Below are 25,098 nucleotides of genomic sequence, written 5' to 3' on the forward strand. Positions count from 1 at the left end.
TCCAATACTTTGTTGAATAGGAGTTGGGAGAGAGGGCATCCTTGTCTTCTGCTGGTTTTCAGGGAAGTGCTTCCAGCTATTGCCCATTCAGTATGTTGTTGACTGTGGGTTGGTCAGAGATGCTCTTATTACTTTGAAGTATGTGCCATCAATGCCTAGTAAACCCCATAGTCTCTGCCCAAAAGCTCCTTGAGCTGATAAGCAACTTTAGCAAAGTTTCAGGATACAAAATCAACATACAAAAATCACTAGTATTCCCACACCAACAACATCCAAGCCAAGAACTGAATCAGGAACTCAATCCCATTCACAGCTGCCACAAAAAGAATAAAATACCAAGGAATACAACTAAACAGGGAGGTGAAAGATCTCTATGATGAGAATTACAAAACACTGCTAAAAGGAGTCAGGGATGACACAAGAAAATAGAAGCAAATTCCATACTTATGGATAGGAATAATCAATATCATTAAAATGGCCATACTGCCTAAAGCAATTTATAGACTCAATGCTATTCCTATTAAACATTCAGTAATATTCTTCACAGAATTGGAAAAAACTAGTTTAAAATTCAGATGAAGCCAAAAATGATCCTGAATAGCCAAGGCCATCCTAATCAGAAAACAAAGCTGGAGGTATCCTGTTACCCAGCTTCAAGCTATACTACAGGGCTACAGTCATCAAAACAGCATGGTACTGGTACAAAAACAGACACATAGACTAATGGAACAGAATAGACAGCCCAGAAATAATGCTGCACACCATCAGCCATCTAATTTTCAACAAAGCTGATAAAAGCAATGGGGAAAGGACTCCCTATCACTAAATGGAGCTAGGATAACTGGCTAGCCATATGTAGAAGATTGAAACTGGGCCCCTTCTTTACACCATAAACAAAAATTAACTCAAGATGGATTAAAGACCTAAATGTAAAATCTAAAAGTATAAAAACCCTGGAAGATAACTTAGGCAATACCATTCTGGACATAGGAATTTGCAAATATTTCCTGACGGAGACACCAAAAGCAACTGCAATAAAACTAAACCAGTGTCTATAAGGAACTTCTTCAACAAATTTACAAGCAAAAAACAAACAATTCCATTAAAAAGTACATAAAGGAAAGAAGATACACATGCAGCCAATAAGCATATGAAAAAATGCTCAACATCACTAATCATTAGAGAAGAGACATTCAAATCAAAACCAAAATGAGATAGCATCTCATACCAGTCAGAATGGCTACTATTAAAAAATCAAAAAATAGCAGATGGTGGCAAGATTGCAGAGAAAAGGGAATGCTCATACACTGCTGGTGGGAATGTAAATTAGTTCAAACATTGTAGAAAGCATTATGGTGTTTCCTCAAAGAATAAAAACAGAATTACCATTTGACCCAGCAATTCCATTATTGGTTATAGGCCCAAAGGAATATAAATTGTTCTACCATAAGGACACATGTGCGCATATGTTCCTTGCAGCACTATTCATGATAGCAAAGACATGGAATCAACCTAAATGCTCATCACTGGCAGACTGGATAAAGAAAATGTGGTATATATACACCATAAAATACTATGCAGTCATAAAAAAGAACAAGATTATGTCCTTTATAGCAACATGGATGAAGCTAGAGACCATTATTTTTAGTAAATGAACACAGGAACAGAAAACCAAATATTGCATGTTTTCATTTAAAAGTGAGAGTCAAATAATGAGAACAAGTGGACCCAAGGAGAGGAACAACAGCTGCTGGGGCCTACTTGAGGGTGGAGAGTGGGAGGAGAAAAGGATCAGAAAAATAGCTTTGGTTTCTACACCAAACCCCCATGACATGAGCTTACCTATGTAACAAACTTGCACAGGTACCCCTGAACCTAAAATATAAGTTAAAGGGAAAAAAAGTAAACATGTTGTAGAAGTCACAATCTATGACAATCTTGTTCTTTGCCTTCTCCATTGCTTCTTAGTAATCTGTAAAGCTATTGTTTCTGATATGAGTCAGTTTCTTTGTCCTTCTCTTTTACATTTCCTCTTTTTTTCTTACCTTTCTTGAGGGAGCCTGAGAGAGCGTTTTAGAATGGGGAATTCTTAAAGAAACCTGCAAAATATATTTTCTCCATTATGTTAAACTCCACAGTAATAAACTTGGTTTAATGCGGTCAGTTTTATCACAGATCAGGCCTCCCTAAGGCGAGGGAGCTCAGCCAGTAATTTGGGAAGGCTTTGAAGCCACATGTGCATGTATACATTAACCTCTAAGACTAACCATAATTTCAATTAACATAAAATAATCTAAAGACATGCTGATTAGACATCGTGTGGCTTGAACAAAGCATTCTGGGCAGGGGGTTGGGGAATAGAGAAGCTTTAACTATTCCTAGCACCAGCAAGCAGGGCTTTCTTTAATCATTTATAACACATTTTCTCAACCTTTTTTTCTTGAGAGATGTTCTCAGAGACTAAAAACAACAAAATTCCAAAAGCTTTTGCTAATTAAAAAGAGAGGAACTGAAACTGTTATAGATTATGTCAGTGAAATCCACATTAAAAAAAAAAAAAAGGTAGAACTCCAGATCTCTCTTAAAGTATATGATTTACACCATATTCCAGTAAATTGATGCAGGCCGATAACTTTTCATTCATTTCTGTTGTGTGTCATGTGGGGCATACTTAAAGCAGTTGGTTCTCCTAGGGACAAAGCAGGAAGATTAACTCGAGCCCATGTTGCTTTTTATGATATGTGGTTTTGAGTTTCAGAGGAGTCGAGTGCAGTGTGAATCACTGAAGCAACCAGCTGAAAAATCCTCAACCCTATAACAAAAAGCAGATTTTTTTCCATATTTCTTCCAAGTTTTTATTTCACATGCACGTCTGAGATACAAAATATTCTGTAAAATTTTAAGGAAGCCACAGTAGTTCTTACTGTTTGGGGATTTCCCGGAGAGAATAATCGTGTTCAGAATGGTCCTTTTTTTTGCCAAAAGGTTTATTATGTGGACTGAACGGCTCAACCAAACAGATAACACCATCTCCATTTTATTTTACATGTTATTTACTGGGGTTTCCCTGAAGAAAGCTTAAGAATTCTTTCCCCATGAGTCACTGACCAAGTAATTGTTTTTTTAAAATATAAACTTTTCTTCAGCTGGTCAATTTGGAACACAGTCTTCTCATCTTCTGTTCACTTCAGAGCTGCTTTGCCTTCATCTGTAAATGATCATGTCTATAGCCAAATTGAGCAGTTCGAATGTAGCCAATTTCTTCCCATTTAACACTGAAGTTTGAAAAATCAACAGCCTGGCCGGGCATGATTCAGAGGACTTCATCCTCTGAAAGTGACCTACATAATTATATTTTCATTGCGTTGGCAAAATGCCTTTCCTTGGTTTAATTTCTGCTGGAATTAATGGGATGAGAAATTGCGCCCATATTTTGCCAAGAATTGTGAGTGGTTGCTCTGCCCAGGTTATGTTACCCTTTTACTGTTGTGAGTGGGTCAGAAGGTATTGTCTTCTATTCTCATCTTCTTATTGAACTAGAGGCTGTAATTATTGCCCTTGGTAGTGGCCGAACTTTCTAATTAAATATTGACACCTTCACAAATGTGTTAAAACGAGTGTTAAAGTTGGCTTTTTCCCCACGAAAATGGCCCTATAATTGCAATCTTCTATTCTGAAGGAGAAATGTTGTTTTACAGAATATTTCTGAACCCCTTCCCACCCACTTTCCCAGTGGCTATAAGAAGCCTGCTGTTGCCAACTGAGTGGTCTAGAGTCCCTGCTAATTACCTCCTTCCACAGCTTTTGATTTGGAGCCGAACTGATGGCGCCAGCGGCTGAACCACAGTCAGATCTACAGGCCTCTGATTTGCCAAATGGAATCTATGCAGTTTGTTTCCTTTCTCACAGTGTTTTATGATGAAACACAACTCAAACTGGAAATAGACAAGGAATCACTTCGGAATATTAATGGCTGATGATTTGAATTTTGAAGAAAAATAGCCATCAGAATTCTATACTCCATTACCAACATATACGTATATGTGTACATGTGCTCACAAACAAAATCACAAAATGTGGTTTTCTAAAGAAGCATTCTATTAACTATATTCCATTAAGCATACTAGTACTGAAAGCTTTCAGAACACGTCATATTTTATAGCCTTATAAAGGTTCTATTCTATCTGTTGATCATTAATATGTAGGGTCTCATGTCCATATCAGATGTGCCTAGAGTTTTTCTCTAAACTGGCATTCTTTTAAAATATAGCTTGGAAAAGAAAACATAATTATAATCATAGAGGGAATAAGAACTGTCTTTCTTGAAAGTTCAGAGGCATTAGCCTGAAACCCTAAGAGTTAGTTCAGAGTTTCTCAGTTTCTCATTTCATAGAAAAGAATTAAACAAAAAGCTTTAGTTTCATCACAGTTAAAAATGCTTAGTTCTCAAAACATATTTTCTCAGCTGTGCCTTGCTTTCTTATTTGAGGTTTCTTCAGAAAGGGAAATTGATTATATTAGAGAAAATAATGTTGGAAGACAAAACAGTTCCCAGCCAAGTGAGAATGAAGGGCTTCCTAAGTGAACGAATCCCTTCTCTCCCTATTAATTTGGCTCCAAAGTCAAGCACATCAAAATGGAAAGTAGTTCTCATTCTTTTTATTGATGTGAAGTCAAAAATTGTGCATAATTTTAAAGAGCAGATAATCTAAATCACACATACATATACATACATACTCATGCACACACACTGTTACCCATTAGAACAAGTCTTCTTTATCAAATACCTGACTTTTAAGTGTATTTGTGCCACTTGGTTTACTTATTCATTATGTAGACATTTAGTTAGCAACTTCCATGTGTCTAGCATCATGCTTGATTCTGGGCATGAAATAATTCCTGTTCCCAAAGAGTTCCCAGTTTAGTGGGAGACTGATAAGAACATCATTTCACATCACCTTGTAATATAACTGCTATCATCGTTATGTTGGGAGGTAGAGCTGAGAGGTACCTAAATTATATTTTCCTAACAAGCAAAGATGTAGAGGAGCAAATGCTTTGAAGAGAAAGTGACTTTTGAATGGTCACTTCAAAAGTAAGAATCAGGAAGAAAGTTATGGAAAGGAGAATGCATCCCAGACAGAGTAACAGTATAAGTAAAAATTCAGAGAAATGAGAGTTTATTGGCGTAACTGAAGGTCCATAGCTATGGCTGCATGAAGTTCATGTGAAGATGTGCAGTGAAGACTGAGGGGCCAGGGAGGTAGACAGAGAACAAATCGTGCTGGGCCTTGTGTGCCGAGGGCTGGAAGACTTTATCTGAAGAGCACTGTGGAATCAGTGAAGACATTTAAACATGGGATCATCTTTATATTTTAATAAGAGTGTTATACTAGGAGTGAGTAAGTATATAGGATGTAGGACTGACGACTAAGATACTGTTGCAATAGGTAATAAACGTTGAAATGGGGATAGACAGACTTCTATTTTAAACAGAATGACAGATCAGACACCCTCATGGACATATATACACATTTATAGTTTAAATGATGAAGAAGATAGATCAAATTTGTTTTACATGCACTACCAAAATGAATTAGAAGGAAAAAATCCATAGAAGTCAGAAAATGACATGAAAGCAGGAAACTAAAGCACTGGTTTTCATCCTGAGGATTTCACCCAAACTTTGGCGATCTTGTGCTTCCATCAAGGTGGCCAAATAATGCCTGGGAAATAGGTGTTAAGCTTAGTACATTCCCAATTCCAAAGACTCCTAACAGGAGCCTGTCACACATGCTGGTACTGGAAAAACTCTATCCTAGTCTAAGAATATACTAAAAATAAAACAAATATCCAGAAGAATGCAGCCAGGAAATTATCTTGTATTAACTTTGGCAGTAAATAAAAGGGGAGTGATGGGTGGTGATCTGCCTTTAAACTCTATAGCCACAAGTTTGCCCCCATTTGAGTGTAAGGTCTGAACTCACACTACATGTGTGTTTGAGGATCTCAAACCTCAAGTACACAATTTAATTCTCCTTGGTTAGTACTACCCTCAGAGAAACAAGCAGAAGCCCCCCTACCCACCACCAAAAAAATTATTTCTTCTGTGTAACAATGCAAATTTGACCCAGGCCTTAACTCTCCAAGATAGAGTTCTATGGCAAATGAATAGCTTGCAAAGAACAAAGGAAGGAAGGAAATAGGAAATAGGCCACTACTGAGAACAGGAGAAACAACAGGGTGTGAAATCAGACCTTCAGAGATGAGATATTTACAATTTTCGAGTTATTAGGTACAGAAATAAAAAGATGCTTAATATGTTTAGAAATAAAGAAGTTTTAAGTATGAGAAAAAAAGATCAAGCGGATTGGGGGAATGACTTCTAGAAATAAAATATAATCATTGAAATGAAAAATTCAATTAAAGGAGTCAATGAAGCAGATTAGATATAGCTGAACAAAGAATTAGTAAACTGGAAAATCTGTAGTGATATGAATACACTGACCAGAATAAAGGCCAAGCCAGAATAAAATCCAGAAATAAAAAGATTGAGATCATAGATTGTGTTAGATGAGTTCTAACATATTTCTAATCAGAGTTCTAGAAGGAAATAGTAGAGAGAATAGGGAAAGGCAGTATTCAAAGACGACTAACAGAACATTCATAACAGCACTGTTTGTAATAGTAAAAACCTGGAAATAACCTAAATGGCCATCAGCGGAAGGGCAAATTAGTAAATTGTAGTGCATTTATACATTGGAGTATTATATAGCATACCAAACAAGTGAACTCCAGTACATTCAATGATATGCATGAATTGGCAATATAGGTAAAAGAAAATTATATAGAATATATTCTTTTTATGAAACTAAAAATAACTGATAAAAATAACTCTTTAAAACTAAATATAGATGCAATAAAACATAATAAAAGGAAAGTAAGGGAATGATAATTATTCTCGCTGATAGTTACTTTGAGTGGGAGAGGCAGGGGGCTGAGTTGGCAGATGGTATTATATGATACTGTATGAATAGATGCAGACGAAAGTGTGCCATGAACCAAGGATTATAGTTAATCCAACTCTGTATACTAAAAGTACATTGAGGAAGTAGGAGGAGAGAGAGAGATTGAGAATTTTCTAAAATTGTCGAAATCTAACAATTCTTAGACTCAGGAAACAAAACAATTCTCAAATAAGATTTTTAAGAAATGATATATAATAATAAGTAACAGCAAGACACATCATAGTGAAACTACAGAACACCAAAGAAAAAAAGATCCTAAAAGAAGCCAGAAAGCTAGATCACCTGCAAAGGAGTGGAATTAGATGGACTGCTGATTAGTTTAACCTGTGCAATATTATCCAACGGATGAGTGGTAGAGCCAGGATTCAGATCCATGTCTTCTGATTCCTATGCCTCTGTTCCTTCTAATACTCCACCAAAAATTTTCACACATTTATGTACAGAGTACTTTGTGTACTGAAATAAATGTAAACCAAAAAAGCAATGGAAAGAAGAAACCCAATAAAAAGAAAAGTTAGTGTTATCTAACACATGAAAAATGTTAAAAATTTAACATTTTTCATGTGTTAGATACATGTTAAAATTTACATGTATTTAGGTACAAAAGAGACAAGGGAATTAGCATTTGTTAAATTCCTAAATATGTGCCAGGAATAGTTCTGGTGCTTTAAAAAAAAATCTCATTCAGTTATCATAACAACTATTTCCGAGTTGGAGTTCTTATTTCCATTTTGTGGTGGAAAAGACCAAGGCTTGGAGAGATTACATGATTTACCTGATTTCAAAAGCTAGTAAATGGTAAATTCAAATTCTGGAAAGGTGCGACCAGTCCCACCTGACCTTTCATCTTCCCAGTAGCATTGTCAGTAAATGAATAATGTGATTTATATTACCTAAGGTGTCCCAAACAGAGCACTTTCTCTGGCAGCCTTCTGAGACCACCGTTCCCAATGTCAGGGGTTACTACCCCCAGAGACATGTCCAGGAATGTTAGTTTTTCCTTTGCACTTTTCTAGGCTTCTTTCCCACTTGGATGCTGTACAGATTCCTCCACCACATTTGATCGTCCATTTAAAGTACTATATGCTGACTATTTTCTAATGGTTCTAGGGTTTTGAATCCTTGCTATTACACTTACTAGACAAATTACTAAATCCATTTGCGCCTCAACTTCCTCATATGTAAACTGGGATAATAACACACCTTTTGAGGATTCTCAAAATGATTAGCTGAGAAAATGAAATCCATAAAGCTCTTAGTTCAGTCCCTGACACTTGGAAGTTTTCAGTAAGTGACTACTGCTGCCATTATTAGACCCTTTGCAGGTACGGAGACAGCTTTTACAGTCAGGGGGAATTCATTTTGTCTCCTAGTTTGCCTAAGAATAAGTGATCCATCTTTATTTATTCTGCTGATTGTGATTTGATATAGTCTTGGACCTAGTTATTATTAATTTTAGCATATGTTAATAAGAAAACTAATTATAAAATATCCTGTTCTGAATTTCATTTCAAGATAATGTGATATAGCAATACATGATCAAATATCTATTTTCTAAATTGAGATTTTAAAAATTCCCAAACTTCATCCCCTGAGTTGAATTCACTAGAATGAAATAAATGAAGACAATGCTTCATGTTAATTGGATCAATTTGGCCAAAGACTATTTTTGCCTTTAGGATTTATTATTCTGAATTAAGTGGTTATATGGTTGAGTGATTATGTAAAAAAATAATATTATTTATACAATGATATGTGAAGAGGATTGCCATAATGCCAGCAGTTAAAAACACAGAAGCACCAAGCCCTCATGTATATAGAAAACTCGTGCTAAGGCCAAAAGAAGCAGAAGGAGAGTCAGAAGAAATATACCAAAGTGGTAAACATGTATGCTGTGCTATATGTGTCCACATAATACATACAAAATGCTAAATTGGTATAGATTTCTGAAAATAAAAATGCCTATTCTTTTTTCAAATTGTGCAAACCTGATAAGCCTACTAGACATATACATATATATCCTTTTAACTAATCACTTTATCATTTTTTTTCCAACAAAGAAGATGATAAATGAAAGTCACCTTCTGGGTGATTAGTGGCAGTTTACTTGGAGTTTCAGTCCTTCCTCAGGACTTTTTGGCATAGTAATAACATTGCAAAGTTGCTCACATTTTTCATACCCTTCCATTTTATCTTATGTGTGTGTGTGTGTGTGTCTTGTATGTGGAATATTCTTACAGCTAGTGACTTAATATGCTAATGAACACAGAGAGCTGAATTTTTTTTTTTTTTTGCAAACCAATATTTTGTGCCATTTGATTATTTAGGTGGTATTCAGCCTTTTCAAAGATTACTTAACTGTCATGGTATCACTACAGAGCAAGAAAGGAAATTCTGTAGTTAGCGTAGGAGAAAAAATAACGTAAAACAATTCTTCAAGGAACCTAGCAATGCAATAAAGTATCTAGATAATATTTTAGAATATCAGAGCCTGGGGTATGCTAATGGAATCACAGGAGAAGAAAAAAGCTCCAGTTCTCACTCACATTAAAAGTGCTCTCTTTTACACAAGACACAATTCATAAAATCTTTTTATATCAGCAGGGAACTCATCTATCTGCATATACATGGAGGCAGGCGGCTGTTAACAGCATAGCATGACACTGCTGAACAGTTCAGGATGCAGTATAAGCAATATCATTCTATCATTCCCAACTGAAACAACATCAGAAAATGTAGGCAGGCTAAATAGAATTATCCAAAATGGAGCCCGTCTGAAATTCCAAGTCTCCCAGAGACAAAAGTACTATTCACCTCTTCTTCCTTTTTATGACTGAAATTCATTTGCATCCACTGACATCCTTTAAATTATTACCCTCCTGGGAAAGTCTGCAACCCTTGTAGAACACTCATAAACATTCAGTTGTTTCTGATCAGACCTGTGTTGTTTGTAGTTCTCCTGACTCATATTTTAGTATCTTAGGAAGGAAAATTTAGTGCCAGAAATGTTTACCATCTATATTCTCTTGGTTTCTGAGACTTCCCATGGCAATTTAAAAAATTTAGATATCCATTATACCTTTTGCTTCAAAGGTCATAATTCCAGAAGTATGACTCTTATCTGACCGTTTAGAATGATAAATCTAAGAAATTTTTGTGTTCCAGAGAATGAATACACAAAAAGGGAACTAGTGAGTTCCAAAGCTTCAGCTATAGAATAATTGATGACTTTCTCCAAATATTTGTTAAAATTTTAATATAATGAATGCTAGGATTTTTTTAAAGTAAACTTTTTTAGCAATAAGAATTTAGCACTTCCAAAGCAGCCACATGGTCTGTTGCCCAGGACTCCCTTAAAAACTGCTTTGCTGAGGCTGTTCAACATCTGTCAGCATTTTCTGCATAAACCATTGGCTCAAAAAAATTCTTCAGGCTGAAACTTGATATATCAGGTCTCAGCTTAGGAGTTTTTATGTGTTTTCAGGAAAATAAGTTCGGGGTGTTTTCAAGTTAGTGCTAGAGGAGAAACACATTCTAATACATCATTTCAAGACACCCTTTTATTTTATACATGGGTAAAAGGAAAACAGACTTCTACCCAACTAAACTGGACAGAAAATATCTAAACAATTGTTGTGAAGTTTTCTTTACACTGTATTGCTAAACAGGATGTCTTTATTGGAACTATGTGACTACATTCTTCATAGAATGGCATACGGAACTCTGCCCAGATTTAATGCTGGAGGTCAGAATGTGCCCACCTCCTGGCAGCTGAGGATGAATGGCTTAAGTGACAAATTCCAATCCGTCAGCTTCCCAGATCATTGTACAGCCGAAGGAGACTAATACAATAAACAACGGTTTGCCAAAAGGCATCGTGATCCACTGGTGGATTGTGGTTTTACACAGCTTCAACATACATTATCCTGACGTCTAAAATTACATCTCAGAGTACAGCTGTGTGTGTAATACTGGACTTCATTCCACTGGATGATCCCGTGTAGTCCACTTATAACAGGAATGCACTTTTGAACCTAAAGCTGTCACTACAAATCTCACTGTGAGTGTTAAGAATTCATGAAGAAATTCCAATTTATTGGTTTGCAAGGATTTGCCTATGAAGGTAGATTGTATCTTAAAATTGCCATTCCATTAAAGGCTAAAAAAGTCATTTCAATGACTAAAGTTCTTATATCTTTTAGTTGACTATTTGTAAAGTGAACTTTTTTTTTTTTCTTTTTATATGAGTGTTAACTGGAAATAGGCAAGGAATGAGCAGGACTTTAACATTCTAGTCCTCTGTGTCACAGAATTTATTTGAACTATAGAGTCCCTAAATCACTACAGCATAACCCTCAGGGAAAATAAAAACTCAAAAATATATAAACAAACTGTACTAAAATTGAGCTACTGAGCACCTTAGTATACTTGCTTGCCTTTAGTTAACATATTTTAAACAATAAGGGTATGTCTTTCGAGGCTGTCTGGGGTATACCTGTGGTTTTAAAAATACCAAGTGACTCACCTCCAATAGTTACAGTGGTAAGGAAAAAATTGTTACCTCTTTCCTTTGGTGATTCTGGTACACGTTTGGAAGATACAGCTCAAAATAATCCATACCCTGGGCCTCTGGCCTCCAATATACTAATGTCTGCTCTCTGGAAGACCCATATGCACTCCTGTCCTCCAAATCCTGAGTGATCCAGATCCTTTGGAGGACTTAAGTAAATAAAAATTAAGAGCAAAACAAATGGTCTTGAAAATCCTTTCCAGTAGACACAATCAAACACAACAGGGATCTGATCATTTCACTTTCCTAAATTTTCTGTTTCCCCATTTAGCACAGTGGAGGAGGACATCTGAGATGACTCTTCTTTTTCAAATCCCCACCTCAAGGCATTCTCCTCACACTTCTGCCACCACATACACCCCTGATGCTTCATCCACCAAGCAGCCATATCCACAGGCCATAGGCACACCATCCTCTGCCCCATTTCTGCACCTTTGCATGTGTAGTTCCTCCTGTCTGCAAGATGCTCTCATTTATTCTATACCTGATGAACATCTTCCTACCCATCAAAACCCAGATCACTCTCTGATACATTCTTTCTGCATTCCATGGAATATATAGATTTGACTGTTACTGGTTTAAAATCAAATTTGTCGTCCTTTTTCACAACCATCCTAAGGTTTATGCCAGTCTCTTCCCTATCTCACTAATAATGAAATTAAGATTTGTAGATAGGAGATAATATGACACATATTAAAAGCACTCAGAAAGCTAAGGGTTTTTCTTCAGAGCTTTTATTCATTTTTGCATCTAATGTTGAAAACAAGTAAAAATATATACAGAAGAGCCCCTAGCTGAAATGTATTCATATGGCCCCCTGATCCAATCACAGATTCTTCTATTTCAACAGAACTTTCTTTCCCACAAATATAGGAAAATGTCCCAATTTTCCTGACTGATTTGTGCTTATTGATCACTGAACTTAGAGCTTGGAAACTTGGATTTCCATTTTGTGAACGCTCTCAATTTATTGTATGACCTTAGAAAAATTATGAAACCTTTCAGACTCTTAGCTTTTGAAAAAGCAAATAATAAGTCTACTTATATTGTGAAGTTGGCCTGAAATTCAAAACAAACTATATAAGTAAAACAACTTGAAAACTGTATGCCAGTACATTCATACAAAGTATATATTCATATTTATATGACTAGTATACAGTATTATTATCAGTATCAAAGGAAACTAAAAGTCTACAGTATATGGAGCCCAAATAAAATTTGGCCAAAAAGAATACTTAGGATGTAAACTGCTTTCAGTTTCAACTTTTGATTCCACTTACTCATGATTCACAGAGAGCTTTGTAAGAATCAGTAATTCTCTGAAATACGTAATAATAGTGCTAACTCGGAGGTACTTAGGACATAAAGGTATTGGGGGGGGTGTGTGTGTGTGTGGAAGAGAGAGAGAGACAGAAAGAGAGAGAGACAGAGAAATAAGACATTTTTGCTAAAGAATATCTGGAGAAAAAAAAGGCCAAGGACAAAATGTTGTAGAAAAAACTGGATTCTTGAGTTCTTGTCTCATGATCAGGAAGAGTCAGGCACGCAGACACTTTGAAGGATGAGAGGGAACAGAATTAATTGGGAGAAAAGGAAAAATTATCAGCAAAGTGAGAGGGGTTCCCGTTAACAGGCCCCCATTTCACAGATTGAATCCTGGTTTATCACACAGGAATAGAAGAGGCCAGGCTCCTTCCCACTGCAACTAGCACCAACTTCCCGAGGCTGCAAGGCTGCAGTCCTCTCGGTGCTCAGGCCAGTGGGAGATTCTCTGGGGACTTTCCCCCTTATCTTCCTCCTGCTTCTATCACAATGAGAACTATCAAATCTTTATTATTCTAACCTGTAATAAGTCCACAAAGACATGTGGAGTTTGATTTCTAGTATTTTTTTTTTTTAGACTGGCTATCTTGACTTCAAAATATCTAGGAATATTAAGGACAATGTGACAATTGCTGTTTTAAATTCCTGACTGAGCACACAGGAGGATGAGAAATTCCTGGGTAAGAAAATAAAAAGGGAGCTGGAAAGCAGAGGGTTGGCCTATGGTGAAGCCACAGGCCAAATGTCCTTGGGGCATTTGCTATCACTGCACACAAGAGCTTTGGATGTACTTAGACATATGGAGCTAGGAGAAAAGACTTCAGCCCGAAAAAAAATTGGGGAATTGGAACCAAGACCACTATAGTAAGCCAGGACACTTACAGACCTACACCTTCAGTGAAAATGGTGAATCAAGAAAAATCCGCTTGCCATTAAAAGGAGAAAGTGAGAAAAGTTACTTGTCTTGGCCTGCATTGTGAATGGAAGGAGAGAAAAGTCTTTGAGAATCCATTTGTATAGGTTCCTCATTCTGTTATTTGAGATTCAAATTTGTATCACTTACATGGGCAAACAGAACCAAAGCTGAGAAATTAACTTAAAGTGGACCAAAGTTGGAAGCAATCCTGGAAGCCTATAGAAACATAAATACTCTCTGGAGCGACACACCCTCAAATCAGATCTAATAGAAGCCCAGCTAAACTTGAATACACAATCCAACATTTAAAAGGACACACACACACAAAAAGCCATCATGAGTAAGTCAAGAGAATAGCTAACACTAGAAAAGATTTTGGACTATGTTTAAAAAGTTTAAAGAAATAAAAGAGCAAATGATAAATTTGAGAAAGGAACACTTTTTTAAAGACAAGGCATATTTTTAAAATAGCCAAATAGAACTTGAAAAATGAAGTGCAGTTATTGAAATTAAAATTTTATGAATAGATTAAACAGCTGGAGAGTGACTACATAAAATAGGTTCTACACAGTGGTGTGCTGATAGATGTTTAATAAGTAGCTGTCCAGAATGGGGGAAAGCCCTGTTCTGTAGCATTTGCTAATTTCCATGGTGTGAATGCTCCCACCATTGGTAGCCAATTTTAAACTACCAATGTGACGTCAGTGAACTGGGAAGAGACGTGTACAATTGGTTCTCATGAACTGGTATAAACCAGCTCCTATACACGATTGGATATATAACTGAATAAATTACCCAGAATGCAACACAGAGAGATGGAAAGATAGGAATGTATATAGGACATGAAGGACAGGCTGTGAAGGTCTAATATATGTTTAATCATCATTCTAGAGGAGAATAGGAGAATGACTAAAATGTTTCAGAATTGATGAAAGTCATGAATGCTAAGATCTAGGAACACCACAGATAACATCCAGACACACATTATAATGAAACTGCAGAGCACCGAAGTCGGAGATAACCATAAAAGCATCAAGAGAAAAAATATATCAACTACTAAAGAACAACAGTTCGGACTTCTTAAGAGCAAAAGTGGAAACCAGAAATAATGGAATCTTCAAAGTGCAGAGGGAAACACTGCCAGGCTAGAGCTGAATACCTAGTTAAAGGATTGTTTTAAAGTGAGGCCTAGTAAAGACACTTTCGGACAGCAAAAACAGTTTGCCATCAAAGGTAAAAGGAACAAAACAAAAAAATGTACTTTAGGAAGAAGGAAAATGATCCAGAAGGAACATGGACAAAGAAGTGGGTAAACATTTAGGTAAATCTAAGCCAATATTAAAACAATAAGAATAATAGTAATGTATGGTGATTAAAAGCCATCTGAACAGTTTTATTTTCTCACAAATACTAAACAGCTTATTGTGCACTTAATTTAATTACATTGCCATGTAGAAGTTTTAACCATATTTTATTCATTTTTGACTTATAAACCAATCAGGAAAAAACAGTAAACATTGTGATTAAGATTTACTTATTTTAATCCAAGTTATACTTTGCAAACATACTGAACATTTTACTGGGTTTTAAATTTGTAATGAAAGAGCCATAGATTCCCCAGAATTTTTTTTAAAAATGTTGTTGATCTTGCACGTTCTGTTATATGATTCCAGGTCATTACTTAAGCAAGGATTTCCAATTTAGGCTGAGCTGGGAAAGACATTATTATATTAAAGTTTATGGTTGTGAAAACTTTACCCCCACAACACTGGAAGTACAGGACCTTTGTTTCTCCCTACCCACATGATGGTGACTTTTTACCACTAGGAGAGTTATGTACTCACTGTGACTCACAGAAAGAGATAAGGTTACTTTATACTATCTCCCAATAAATGCAGCCAAGGATCCTTGGAGAAATTCCAGGACTGGAGCAGAGAAAGTACAAGATGAGCCTGGAATGTCTCATGATGCCAGAAAGTAAGGAAGTGCTCAAAACCTTATGGGGAACATGTGAAAAAGATACAAGAGGCAAATTACAGGAGGCTCCCAATGACTAAATCTGGGACAATTTCAGACATAAAATAACAATAGTAATGGATTACAATCCATAGAATAAAATAAGAATCCATACTTACATAAATAGACAGTTGAATGAGTAATTATATGAAGGAGAAGGGAAAGCTATTCCTCACAATTAATTAATTTAGAAGAGAAGATTGAAATTTAAAAATCACCATTCGCAAAACATCACAGTAATAGTTTCTCTTAAGAATCATCAATGGATGTTAAAATGAGTAGGTAAAAGTATGATGAGAAATAGGATATTCACATAGCCTCAAATATCACCAGCACGATATTTATTAATTTCAAAGGAGAAAAAATAGAAACTTTACAGTGGAGAAACCTGAAAGACACCATCTTAACCAAATGATCAAAGTTAACATCACTAGTAGTGAGACAGATCGACATCACATGTCTCCTGATGTAATGCACTGAGAAAGACACACCATTTTTATGGGGTGTTTTTGCTAAAAATGCACAGCCTGAAATTAATAACAAGGAAACATCAAATTCAAGGACACTGTACAAAATAACTGGTCAATACGGTACAAAATTATTAGGGTCATGAAAGATGAAAAAATACTGAGGTATTGCTCCAAATTAAAGGAGACTAAAGAGGCAAAACTAAATGCAATATATGATTGAGGATTAGAACCTGGGCCATAGTATTATAATGTCAATTTCCTTATCTTCATCATGGTTGTGTAGTTTTGTAAGATACTAACATTCGAAGAATCTGGATGAAGGATATACAGGAATTCTTTGTATTAATTTTCAGCCTTTTAATAAGACAAATTATTTCAAGATGAAAATTATTTTACAAATCAAAGATAGTGTTATGATAGTTTCCTTAAACCTCTCCATCCTCCCATATTCTAAGAAAGGCCATTTATTAGTTACCTCCTTTCCTAGTTCTATCCACAGACATCAATGCATGGCTTCAGGAAAAGTGGGCCAAGTGCAATGCTGAAAAGGAAGGAAACAGTTTGAGTCTGAAGCACAAGGTTCCTACTGTGCTGAATCAGTGTGGTAGAGGCTATTAAAATGCCATCTTTTCCTACCTCCCACTCCTCTCCTTCCTCTGCCTTCATACCCTACATCCCAGACCGCTTTTAATCCTATTGGGAGGGTATACACAGAGAAATAAAGAGAAAATAATAATGAATGGCTGTGTTCTTTGGCACATGAATAGCAGTTTCCCTTTCAGGACTTTAAGAATAAAAAATGAGAGGCTTTAAATCTTGCTAACTTGTGCAAGAATGTGCGCGTGTGTGTATGTGTGTGTGCGTAGGTAAAAATGTAAACTACCACTATGGAAAGAACAATGCTGGCTTTTAAAATCTACTAAAGTAAAAGAAATAATTATTCCTGAATAAGGTATGTCAAATACCAGTGGGAAGAAAGAAGAGCGGGTTATTTTGTTTAGAGCTGGATGAATTAGGAAAATCCCTTTTTACAGCTAACTCAGAGATGAGCTGTTGTTGCCAAGATGTGGTTTATCAAACATCTAGGCTATCTCACAGGATGTGAGTTGGTTTAGCTTTGTAAAATAGCTCTATTTTTATTTTAGCCAAATCTCTACAAGACTCTCAGTCAACTCCCTCCCCCACTAGAATGAAACAGCAACAACAGCAGCGAAACCTGACTGAAACAGCAGAGTAAATGTTGGCCAGAAGCCTGCTGTGATCCAGCCTGGCTTTTAGAAGGAGTCTCTCTGAGTTTGATTCATTGCTTCTCACAAGCCAGCTCCAGACTGCTTTTCTTGAGATAAAATAAGTTGTAGAAGTATAAAGGGATTGTTGCCACTGGTAATTTTTTTTACTTAAGATAATAAAAAGCACACAAAATTTCCATGCTCATATTTGACTCCTTTCCGGGTCTCCCTTCCTGATTCTAACACACTGTGGAAATGGTGCAAGGAAAAAAACCACAGACAGAGTAGTCGGTGTGATTTCATACCACATGACACATTACTTGTGCTTCTTCCTGGAGCAGTCTGTTTTCTGTGAGCTGGCTTCACTCTGGGTTATTACTTGGCATGGTGGGATTTCACCTGGTTGCCCCTTCTGTGGCTCAGACGGGGCCTGGGACATCACTGAATTTACACTGAAAATCAGATGGGCATCTGAACAACTCCCATAACACACACACACACACACACACACACACACACACACCCCACACACACTTAATCAGCATCAAGTAGTGCAGTTTCCTTTATAAGTGATGGGAGCTGCTGGCTGTTGTTGTTTTTGGCTTGAGGCCTTATAGACCAGCCAGCCGTTGTGTAAGCATGGTCTGTCTGAATTGCTTTGGGGCTGTCTTCTTAGAAGTCTTCTTGCTGTTCATTATTTTGCCAGCAAGCCATTCCTGTTACTTTTTTTTTAGATTCCTCAACCTATGTTTTCTCTACTGCAAGATAGTAAAATGTAGAGAATCAGGGATCCCTTTAAATCTGGAAGATTTTTTTTTTTTTTTGGTCTTAATTTAATTTGAGATTGGCATTTAAAACCATTGTAGAACTTGTGAACTTGCTAAGTTTAAACTACAGTTTGGAGTAGGGGTTAATAACCAAGCTGTTCTTCTCATGCTGTTTTAAAAACTTCTGGTGTATATGCCTTTTTATTTTTTACTCATCATACAGTCTATTCAGAAAAATATAAAAAAATTAAAAAAAAAACATTAAGTAGCTCTTGGCAGAAGGTCAAAACCAGCATTTCAGGGACGGTATTTAAAAGTCTTTTAAGTGTAGGCTATTTGTATAAGCAATATCTGCACATTTCTTATGACTGGGAGGGACTATTTTCACAGTCTTTCATGGAAATATTTCTAGACAATTTTCTGCGGCTCTTTTCCCTGAGCTCATTTATTTGCTTTTGCTTCAGAACACAGCATTTTAATGAGCAGTTTTATGAGCCTAACCTGCGTTCTGCAAGCTCCACATGACTGGATTCCTGTTGCATATAACCTTTGCCCTATTTTCCATTAAAACACAAGACTTTCCTATAATCAACTGTATACTATGACCTTGGAGGAAAAAAAATGCAACAGATAGTTTAGTCTACTATTTAGTCTACTTTAGCACACTAAAATTGATTTTAAAAAAATAGTTGTTTCCTTGTAGTTTTTAAAAGTGTATGTATTAATATTTTCATCACAAATTTATTTATTTTGTAAGATGCCTAATTCAATATTACCATATCCCTCTGAGTAAATAACTCATTTAGCTATCTTTATAATCCACTGAGGGATGTACAAAGGCAAGATGAACCCCAAATCATTTTGGAATTATGAAAATTCAAAACAAAATAAAATGCAAAGTGTTCTATCTCCACTTGGTCTTACATATAATAATAAGTGTCAGGAAGTTCCTTCTTATTGCAAAGCTAAATCATCATCTGATACATTTTGACTCCTCTTTGTGCTTTAATTCAAATGTAAAAAAACTATTTTTTACTTTATACATAGTATCCTACTATTTTTATATAGAATAACTTTCTCTTCTATACCCTGAGACATCCAAATTTGTTTACTTTTTCCTCCAGGTTTCACTTCCAGTATTTTAATCAGTTTTCTTAATATCTGCTAAATATTCAAGCTCTCCCTTTCATTTGAGCAGTAGAGCCTCAAGCAGAATGCTTGAGTAGAGCCCCTGCAAGGGTCTAACCAGTACTAAGAACAATGGAGCTATTGTTGTGTAGCACACCCAGCTCCCCTCCAGATCATGCATTCCAGCCATGTTTGCCTTTGAAAACTACCCTATGGATTTAAGGTAGTCTGCGGTTGCTTGTAACACCTTGCTCTTTTTCTGCCCTGCTTACTTTAGCCAATCATCTGTCCTCATCTTATAATTCTGTTTACATTTTCTTCTTAGGACAAGGAAGGCACTCTTTAAAACAGAGTGCAGTAAGTTTAGGGCAAATGAAAGGAAATCTACTTCACATAGCAGGTTATAAACTTGTGGAACTCATTAGTCCCAAAAGGTGGGACTGGCAGGAAATGTAAATGAATTCAGAAATCTTTTAGCCGGATTTATGAATGAGAGCCACAAATGGCTACTAAGAAAACTGGGGCTATACCTGACTTTTACAACAGAAGTCAGAGAGCAGCTTTGAGCTCCCACACAGGATGCCTCTTGAGACTTACTGGGGTGGCTGACCTTGGGTCTGGCCCACTGTGGGATTTCCTGAGCATCCTGTGTCCCTTCTGCACTTTTTCTCAGTTTCACTGGGTCTCAGAAAGAACCAGTAAGGCTTATCTGGGAGAGGAAACTTTCTTTTTAAAGTAGAGACTAGAAGAAAGCTTCGTAACTTCTCCTTTCCCGTTCAACCATTTGCCTACCTTAGTGCCAATTATGACTGTCAGGGAATGAGGGAATGGTGATGTCTGTCTAGTAGAAACTAGCTGAGATCCCATTTGAATGTTAAAACATAGATACTTTCTTTTACGCTAAGTCAGACACTTCTTTTTCCTGGGAATTTTCAGGCCTGAGACCATAAATAGCTTTTTTATTTCATCCTGTACTCTATCCTCAGTAGAACCTCCAATCACTGAACTCCTCTGCTTTTCCCAGACCTATATCTCTTTACTGCAGTGTTCTCAAACTGGAGCACTTAAAAAATTCAAATGCTCCTGGCTTCACCCCAGACCAATTAAATCATAATCTTTGAGGGTCAAGCCCAGGTATCGATAGTCTTTAAAACCATCCCAGGTAATTCTCCCAGCAACAAAGTTGAGAGTCTTGACCTGACAAGTAGTGTTAGGTTCTCTCCTTACCCTGAGCTCCCTGCTTGGCATCTCAGTGTTGTCTGTGACATCGTTCTGCAATAGCCACCTCTCCATGTTAAATGTTTATTAGTGATTACGGTGAAGCTCTCTACACAAGTCATTGATGCTAGGTCTTTATGCTTTTTCTGTCCTTCCAACCGTGAATACTTAGTAAAAGAAAACTTGCTGTGAAATCCGGACCATTGCAAATACCCAACACTTATAAGACCCTGCCCTCCTTTTACTTACCTCTTTGTGACTAGCCAATCACCTGCTCCAGAAATGATCTTCCATCACATCTGTCCCTCACTTTTCCTGTAGGCCAGAATGTCACCTCTTAAGAGAATAGAGAAGTCAAGCAGAAGAAGCTGCCCATTACCTTTATCTTTACCTCAGCTGAAGATTCTTCTACCATTCTCTTCTTATTCTTCCTTTAAATTGTTAAAAAGAAAAATTCCACTTTCACTTATTAAATATGATTGAGTACAAACTGTGTGTAATAATACAGGGGAGAAGACCTATTAGAAAGCAATTAACAATAATACACGAAAAGGGTATAAAGTCTTAACGATAAGAAATATTTAATAAGCTATGAGGGTCTAGGAAGGAGGGATCGTTTGGGCCAGGTCTTGAATAATGAAAAGATTTTAGCAAACAAATATCAGGCAAAAGGGCTTTCAGATTCAAAGGCGCAACATGGCTAAAGGCACCAGGTCGTGATGTGCATGGTTTGATTTGGAAATAGCAAAAGGTCTGGTATAACTGGAATATGGCATGGAAGGTGAATCTTTCTGAATATTTCTCCTTTACGGCATACTGAATCTTATTTGTTTGTTGTTATTTCTAGTGTCTTTAGTCTTTTGCCTTCTGGCTTCTTTTTAAACTTCATATATACGCGTCTTGCCTGGCCTAAAAGAAACATCTTTGACCCAACCCTTATATCTTGATAAACACCGTGCCATTCCCTTCATTTTTCTGCCAAACTTTCACAGTATGACTTATACTTTCTTTCAGCCCCCTTTCCACATTATCCATTTCACCCTCCTAATCCAGCTACTGGCCCCCCTTTAATCATATCCACAAACCCCCATCCCCACAGAAAAGTTCTGTTAAAGATTCTTACATCATTCAGACAAAGCCACTGGCCAGCCCTCATTCTATTTAGCCCCTCAGCAATATCTGGTGGCACTGTTAATGACTGCCTTTTTCTTGAAAGCTTTTATATAAAGTAGCCTGGGGTGTTGCATGATCTTTGAACTCTCCTCACCTTTTTTTCACTCTTTATGGTCTCCTTTGCTCACCCTTCTTCCACCTCCTTAACTGTGAATATCCATCCCCGAATACTTTCCTTCCTCTCTTTCTTGTTTCATTCCCTTATTTATTCTTTCATTCTGAAAGCATTTACTAAGTACTCACACTAGGCCAGGCACTTTGCTAAACACAAAGAGAATTTTTTTTTTTTTTGCTGTACACTCATTGCCTTTAAGAATCTTTTCTATTCTTATGGCTCCAGCTTCCAATTCTGTATGAAAGATTTCTAAATCTACATTTTCTGTTGTGACTTCTGAATGCTCATTCTGTGATTCCAGTTGCCACCAGATACGTCCTTTGCATCTACAAAATTTACTAAAAAAAAATTCATTTTTTTCCCATAAAAACCAATTTCTCTGCTTCCGTTTATTTGCCCCAGTCAATGAAGTCACCATATCATTCTTCAAGGCTGGACATCTGAGCATATTATTTTACTCTTAATAGATTTTGTATCCATTCTGTCACAATTTTCAAATAATTTCTTCTTTAGAATGCCTTTATGATCTACTGTTACCTCTCCATTTTTATAGCAACCCACTTGATCCAGACTTCACACATAGTTTCTTACTAAAGACAATAATTGATCTCCCTGCTTCCAGTCTCACTCTCCTTAAATAAATTCAGCCTGCAGTTGCCATACTAATCTTCCTAAAACAATGCTTGAGCACATCCTTTCTGGTGACCTTTCAAGTCCACCACATTTCATCTCATCTCCTTAGCCTAACCCAAGTTTTCCACGATCTGACTACTCATTTTGCAATTCAGCCATATATTCTTCTACTCAACATATTTGTTACCATGCCCTCCCCAGTATTTTCCCAAACACATCAAACTAATTTCCACCTCCATTCCATTTGTTTCCCTTACCTAGATGCTTTCTAAAGGACTGCATGTCCCAATACAACCAAGCCAAATCTCACTCACTCTCTTCCCATAGCCTTGCCTGACTCCTGAAATCTCTAGAAAACTCTCCTCTCTTGAAAAGCTAATTACACTTAGAGGCTATACCATACCACTTAGTTCATATTACATGCTATCTTTATGACACATTGTTTTTGGCCTGTTGATGGGCTCCTCACCAAATACAGGGTAAACTTCTTAGGTGCACAAAGTGTGCGGTGACTTTCCCTTTAATATCCAAAGAAACCTAGTGCATGTCTCATCATATGTTAAATGTTTAATATATAGCCTGGGTTAGTTGTAATAATTATCTATGCTTCAATAAACTGTTTTAGACCAAGATAGACTCTACAAGTACAAAAGGAACTTATGTTTACACTGTATATAAAGGGGTCATTTTCTGCTGTACAACATTAGTATCTAGTTTGCATGTCAGTTTTGAAGTAGATGCCTTTTTCTAACTCAAAAAGAGGCAGTTAAGGAGTAATTATTGAGCCACCAGATCTAAATACCAAATTATAGGAAATACAAGGAGTGGAAGAACATATCAAATGATATGCAGGGGATGCAATCAGCCAAATCCACACTGGGGGATTGGACAGAATCTACAGGACAAAAAATATTTTTAATAACAACAAATTGCAAGAGCAAGAAATAGAGAGATGGAGAAGTCTGAAGATTAAAATAGACATAAGAGAAATATCTACCAATCACAGTGACATGTTTTGGATCTGTATCGCCACCAAATCTCATGTCAATTGTAATCCCCAATGTAGGAGGTGGGGCCTGGTGAGTGGTGATTGGATTATGGGGATGGATTTCTCATGAATGTTTCAGCATCATCTCCCCTTCGTACTGTCCTAGTGACAGTGAGTGAGTTCTCATAAAATCTGATCATTTAAAAGTATGTGGCACCTCCCTATTCCCTCTCTTGTTACTGTTCTTGCTACTGTGAAGTGCTTGTTCCCCCTTCACCTTCCACCATGATTGTAAATTTCTTGAAGCCTCCCCAGAAGCCTGGCAGATGCTAGTATCATGCTTTCTATATAGCCTGCAGAGTCCTGAGCCAGTTAAATCTCTTTTCTTTATAAATTACTGAGTCTCAGGTATTTCTTTATAACAACACAAGAATGAACTAATATACACAGTATATGGACTTATTTCAATTCAAACTCAAACACATAAACTTAAAAACATTTTTAAAGACAATTGGGGAAGTGTAATATGAACACTAAATATATGATAATGTTAAAAAATTATTAATATTTTAGATAATAAAATAATATGGTGTTTATGTTCTCTAAGGGTTCTTATCTTTTAAGATTATACACTGAAATATTTACAGATAAAATTATGTGATGTCTAAGTTTGCCTCAAAATAGTTGAGAAGTATAGACAGAACAAGGTTGGCCATGTGGTGAATTGTTAAAGTTAAGTAACGAGAGATTAATTTGTACTGTTCTTTCTATTCTATCTACTTCTACATATATTTAAAATTTCTCAAATAAAATATTTTTAAAGTAGTCATTGATGTTAAGAAATTCTTGTTAAATATTTCTGATGTGATAATGGCAATGTGATTATGATTTTTGAAAAGGAATTTTTATCTTTTGGAAATACCAACTGAAATATTCATGCATGAAATGAAAATAATGTAGACATTGATGTCATTGCATTTTTAAAAGATTATAATAAAATGAGAACAAAAAAAGTTTAAATTGTCATTTAAAAATTTCTTATCCCCAGAAATACTTCCATAAACCCCAAGGTGAGAAAGCAATACTTTAGACAGTTATGTAAAGCCTATTCTGTGTTTTGCCTGTTTATACCTAAAGACTATATAGCAAGCACATCTGTGAGTTGCACATCCTGTAGATGAGCGCATAGAGAAGAGTAAAAAATAACCAAACACTGTACGTGAGAAGTCATAATCTTTAAAGATACAGGATTTGTCATAAAAGTAATGGCTTTAAAAACTGGATTATATTCCAGGTAACATCGACCTTCAACGGCTATACATTCAGACATGCTAGTGCCAGATAAAGTGACTAATGCCTGTAATCTCACCTAGTTCAGAGGCTTAAGCAGGAGGATTGCTTGAAGACTGGAGTTTGAGACCAGCCTGGGCAACATAGCAAGACCCTGTCTCTAAAAACATTTCTTTAATTAGCTGGGCATGGTAGCATTCACCTGTAACCTGCTACTTGGGAAGTTGAGGTAGG

At 36.4% G+C, this 25,098-nt stretch overlaps 1 protein-coding gene across 20 annotated transcripts in view; it reads left to right on the forward strand.

Moving 5' to 3' along the window:
* Positions 1-25,098, forward strand: part of DNM3 (dynamin 3) — a 562,992-nt gene that overhangs the window by 485,397 nt on the left and 52,497 nt on the right. The gene's annotated exons all lie outside the window — the stretch shown is intronic.

This window comes from Macaca fascicularis, chromosome 1 (assembly GCF_037993035.2).
Source record: "Macaca fascicularis isolate 582-1 chromosome 1, T2T-MFA8v1.1".
NCBI lineage: Eukaryota > Metazoa > Chordata > Mammalia > Primates > Cercopithecidae > Macaca > Macaca fascicularis.